Genomic DNA, 6,000 nt, shown 5'->3' with positions numbered 1-6,000 from the left:
GTTTCTGCCATTTCAGGCGTCTTCGGCCCGGCTTGCTTGAATCCTGATGGTGCAATGAGCAAGGGACTCACATCTGAGTATACCCTTCCACGCTTAGGGTGGACAAAATTATTTACAACAAGGGGTGGTGATGGACAGAGTCTCTGAATTAAGCAGAGTACTCTCACCCAGTCAAGAGATCAGGGCTAGATCCAACACCGTTTTTTAGCTCATTGCACCATCCCAGTTTCAGAACCTGGCTGTATGCAAATTAGTCTGTCCCTGGCCCAGTGCATCATGGGAACAGGGCAGACCAGACTACAAAAGCCAATTCTTACACTGGGAAGGAAACAAGCTTCCGGGGACCGGTTTCTGCCATTTCAGGCGTCTTCGGCCCGGCTTGCTTGAATCCTGATGGTGCAATGAGCAAGGGACTCACATCTGAGTATACCCTTCCACGCTTAGGGTGGACAAAATTATTTACAACAAGGGGTGGTGATGGACAGAGTCTCTGAATTAAGCAGAGTACTCTCACCCAGTCAAGAGATCAGGGCTAGATCCAACACCGTTTTTTAGCTCATTGCACCATCCCAGTTTCAGAACCTGGCTGTATGCAAATTAGTCTGTCCCTGGCCCAGTGCATCATGGGAACAGGGCAGACCAGACTACAAAAGCCAATTCTTACACTGGGAAGGAAACAAGCTTCCGGGGACCGGTTTCTGCCATTTCAGGCGTCTTCGGCCCGGCTTGCTTGAATCCTGATGGTGCAATGAGCAAGGGACTCACATCTGAGTATACCCTTCCACGCTTAGGGTGGACAAAATTATTTACAACAAGGGGTGGTGATGGACAGAGTCTCTGAATTAAGCAGAGTACTCTCACCCAGTCAAGAGATCAGGGCTAGATCCAACACCGTTTTTTAGCTCATTGCACCATCCCAGTTTCAGAACCTGGCTGTATGCAAATTAGTCTGTCCCTGGCCCAGTGCATCATGGGAACAGGGCAGACCAGACTACAAAAGCCAATTCTTACACTGGGAAGGAAACAAGCTTCCGGGGACCGGTTTCTGCCATTTCAGGCGTCTTCGGCCCGGCTTGCTTGAATCCTGATGGTGCAATGAGCAAGGGACTCACATCTGAGTATACCCTTCCACGCTTAGGGTGGACAAAATTATTTACAACAAGGGGTGGTGATGGACAGAGTCTCTGAATTAAGCAGAGTACTCTCACCCAGTCAAGAGATCAGGGCTAGATCCAACACCGTTTTTTAGCTCATTGCACCATCCCAGTTTCAGAACCTGGCTGTATGCAAATTAGTCTGTCCCTGGCCCAGTGCATCATGGGAACAGGGCAGACCAGACTACAAAAGCCAATTCTTACACTGGGAAGGAAACAAGCTTCCGGGGACCGGTTTCTGCCATTTCAGGCGTCTTCGGCCCGGCTTGCTTGAATCCTGATGGTGCAATGAGCAAGGGACTCACATCTGAGTATACCCTTCCACGCTTAGGGTGGACAAAATTATTTACAACAAGGGGTGGTGATGGACAGAGTCTCTGAATTAAGCAGAGTACTCTCACCCAGTCAAGAGATCAGGGCTAGATCCAACACCGTTTTTTAGCTCATTGCACCATCCCAGTTTCAGAACCTGGCTGTATGCAAATTAGTCTGTCCCTGGCCCAGTGCATCATGGGAACAGGGCAGACCAGACTACAAAAGCCAATTCTTACACTGGGAAGGAAACAAGCTTCCGGGGACCGGTTTCTGCCATTTCAGGCGTCTTCGGCCCGGCTTGCTTGAATCCTGATGGTGCAATGAGCAAGGGACTCACATCTGAGTATACCCTTCCACGCTTAGGGTGGACAAAATTATTTACAACAAGGGGTGGTGATGGACAGAGTCTCTGAATTAAGCAGAGTACTCTCACCCAGTCAAGAGATCAGGGCTAGATCCAACACCGTTTTTTAGCTCATTGCACCATCCCAGTTTCAGAACCTGGCTGTATGCAAATTAGTCTGTCCCTGGCCCAGTGCATCATGGGAACAGGGCAGACCAGACTACAAAAGCCAATTCTTACACTGGGAAGGAAACAAGCTTCCGGGGACCGGTTTCTGCCATTTCAGGCGTCTTCGGCCCGGCTTGCTTGAATCCTGATGGTGCAATGAGCAAGGGACTCACATCTGAGTATACCCTTCCACGCTTAGGGTGGACAAAATTATTTACAACAAGGGGTGGTGATGGACAGAGTCTCTGAATTAAGCAGAGTACTCTCACCCAGTCAAGAGATCAGGGCTAGATCCAACACCGTTTTTTAGCTCATTGCACCATCCCAGTTTCAGAACCTGGCTGTATGCAAATTAGTCTGTCCCTGGCCCAGTGCATCATGGGAACAGGGCAGACCAGACTACAAAAGCCAATTCTTACACTGGGAAGGAAACAAGCTTCCGGGGACCGGTTTCTGCCATTTCAGGCGTCTTCGGCCCGGCTTGCTTGAATCCTGATGGTGCAATGAGCAAGGGACTCACATCTGAGTATACCCTTCCACGCTTAGGGTGGACAAAATTATTTACAACAAGGGGTGGTGATGGACAGAGTCTCTGAATTAAGCAGAGTACTCTCACCCAGTCAAGAGATCAGGGCTAGATCCAACACCGTTTTTTAGCTCATTGCACCATCCCAGTTTCAGAACCTGGCTGTATGCAAATTAGTCTGTCCCTGGCCCAGTGCATCATGGGAACAGGGCAGACCAGACTACAAAAGCCAATTCTTACACTGGGAAGGAAACAAGCTTCCGGGCACCGGTTTCTGCCATTTCAGGCGTCTTCGGCCCGGCTTGCTTGAATCCTGATGGTGCAATGAGCAAGGGACTCACATCTGAGTATACCCTTCCACGCTTAGGGTGGACAAAATTATTTACAACAAGGGGTGGTGATGGACAGAGTCTCTGAATTAAGCAGAGTACTCTCACCCAGTCAAGAGATCAGGGCTAGATCCAACACCGTTTTTTAGCTCATTGCACCATCCCAGTTTCAGAACCTGGCTGTATGCAAATTAGTCTGTCCCTGGCCCAGTGCATCATGGGAACAGGGCAGACCAGACTACAAAAGCCAATTCTTACACTGGGAAGGAAACAAGCTTCCGGGGACCGGTTTCTGCCATTTCAGGCGTCTTCGGCCCGGCTTGCTTGAATCCTGATGGTGCAATGAGCAAGGGACTCACATCTGAGTATACCCTTCCACGCTTAGGGTGGACAAAATTATTTACAACAAGGGGTGGTGATGGACAGAGTCTCTGAATTAAGCAGAGTACTCTCACCCAGTCAAGAGATCAGGGCTAGATCCAACACCGTTTTTTAGCTCATTGCACCATCCCAGTTTCAGAACCTGGCTGTATGCAAATTAGTCTGTCCCTGGCCCAGTGCATCATGGGAACAGGGCAGACCAGACTACAAAAGCCAATTCTTACACTGGGAAGGAAACAAGCTTCCGGGGACCGGTTTCTGCCATTTCAGGCGTCTTCGGCCCGGCTTGCTTGAATCCTGATGGTGCAATGAGCAAGGGACTCACATCTGAGTATACCCTTCCACGCTTAGGGTGGACAAAATTATTTACAACAAGGGGTGGTGATGGACAGAGTCTCTGAATTAAGCAGAGTACTCTCACCCAGTCAAGAGATCAGGGCTAGATCCAACACCGTTTTTTAGCTCATTGCACCATCCCAGTTTCAGAACCTGGCTGTATGCAAATTAGTCTGTCCCTGGCCCAGTGCATCATGGGAACAGGGCAGACCAGACTACAAAAGCCAATTCTTACACTGGGAAGGAAACAAGCTTCCGGGGACCGGTTTCTGCCATTTCAGGCGTCTTCGGCCCGGCTTGCTTGAATCCTGATGGTGCAATGAGCAAGGGACTCACATCTGAGTATACCCTTCCACGCTTAGGGTGGACAAAATTATTTACAACTAGGGGTGGTGATGGACAGAGTCTCTGAATTAAGCAGAGTACTCTCACCCAGTCAAGAGATCAGGGCTAGATCCAACACCGTTTTTTAGCTCATTGCACCATCCCAGTTTCAGAACCTGGCTGTATGCAAATTAGTCTGTCCCTGGCCCAGTGCATCATGGGAACAGGGCAGACCAGACTACAAAAGCCAATTCTTACACTGGGAAGGAAACAAGCTTCCGGGGACCGGTTTCTGCCATTTCAGGCGTCTTCGGCCCGGCTTGCTTGAATCCTGATGGTGCAATGAGCAAGGGACTCACATCTGAGTATACCCTTCCACGCTTAGGGTGGACAAAATTATTTACAACAAGGGGTGGTGATGGACAGAGTCTCTGAATTAAGCAGAGTACTCTCACCCAGTCAAGAGATCAGGGCTAGATCCAACACCGTAGGTGTGGCAGGGTATACTCAGACATGAGTCCCTTTCTCACTGCTCCATCAGGATTCAAGCAAGCCGGGCCGAAGAGGCTGAAATGCCAGAAACCGGTCCCCGGTAGCTTGTCTCCTTTCTGGTGAAGAATTGGCTTGGTAGTTTGGTCTGCCCTGTTCCCATGATGCACTGGGCCAGGGACAGACTAATTTGCATATAGCCAGGTTCTGAGCTGGGATGGGGCAGTGAGATAAATAACGGTGATGGATCAAGCCCTGATCTTTGGACTGGGTAAGAGTGGTCTGCTTAATTCAGACACTCTGTTCATCACCACCCCCTTTTCTGTATCGTTTTTGGCCACTATAGGTGTGGCAGGGTATACTCAGACATGAGTCCCTTTCTCACTGCTCCATCAGGATTCAAGCAAGCCGGGCCGAAGAGGCTGAAATGCCAGAAACCGGTCCCCGGTAGCTTGTCTCCTTTCTGGTGAAGAATTGGCTTGGTAGTTTGGTCTGCCCTGTTCCCATGATGCACTGGGCCAGGGACAGACTAATTTGCATATAGCCAGGTTCTGAGCTGGGATGGGGCAGTGATATAAATAACGGTGATGGATCAAGCCCTGATCTTTGGACTGGGTAAGAGTGGTCTGCTTAATTCAGACACTCTGTTCATCACCACCCCCTTTTCTGTATCGTTTTTGGCCACTATAGGTGTGGCAGGGTATACTCAGACATGAGTCCCTTTCTCACTGCTCCATCAGGATTCAAGCAAGCCGGGCCGAAGAGGCTGAAATGCCAGAAACCGGTCCCCGGTAGCTTGTCTCCTTTCTGGTGAAGAATTGGCTTGGTAGTTTGGTCTGCCCTGTTCCCATGATGCACTGGGCCAGGGACAGACTAATTTGCATATAGCCAGGTTCTGAGCTGGGATGGGGCAGTGAGATAAATAACGGTGATGGATCAAGCCCTGATCTTTGGACTGGGTAAGAGTGGTCTGCTTAATTCAGACACTCTGTTCATCACCACCCCCTTTTCTGTATCGTTTTTGGCCACTATAGGTGTGGCAGGGTATACTCAGACATGAGTCCCTTTCTCACTGCTCCATCAGGATTCAAGCAAGCCGGGCCGAAGAGGCTGAAATGCCAGAAACCGGTCCCCGGTAGCTTGTCTCCTTTCTGGTGAAGAATTGGCTTGGTAGTTTGGTCTGCCCTGTTCCCATGATGCACTGGGCCAGGGACAGACTAATTTGCATATAGCCAGGTTCTGAGCTGGGATGGGGCAGTGAGATAAATAACGGTGATGGATCAAGCCCTGATCTTTGGACTGGGTAAGAGTGGTCTGCTTAATTCAGACACTCTGTTCATCACCACCCCCTTTTCTGTATCGTTTTTGGCCACTATAGGTGTGGCAGGGTATACTCAGACATGAGTCCCTTTCTCACTGCTCCATCAGGATTCAAGCAAGCCGGGCCGAAGAGGCTGAAATGCCAGAAACCGGTCCCCGGTAGCTTGTCTCCTTTCTGGTGAAGAATTGGCTTGGTAGTTTGGTCTGCCCTGTTCCCATGATGCACTGGGCCAGGGACAGACTAATTTGCATATAGCCAGGTTCTGAGCTGGGATGGGGCAGTGAGATAAATAACGGTGATGGATCAAGCCCTGA

The sequence above is a fragment of the Lissotriton helveticus genome, chromosome 2_1 (genome assembly GCF_964261635.1).
Source record: "Lissotriton helveticus chromosome 2_1, aLisHel1.1, whole genome shotgun sequence".
Classification (NCBI taxonomy): Eukaryota; Metazoa; Chordata; class Amphibia; order Caudata; family Salamandridae; genus Lissotriton; species Lissotriton helveticus.
This window is presented reverse-complemented; position numbering follows the sequence as displayed.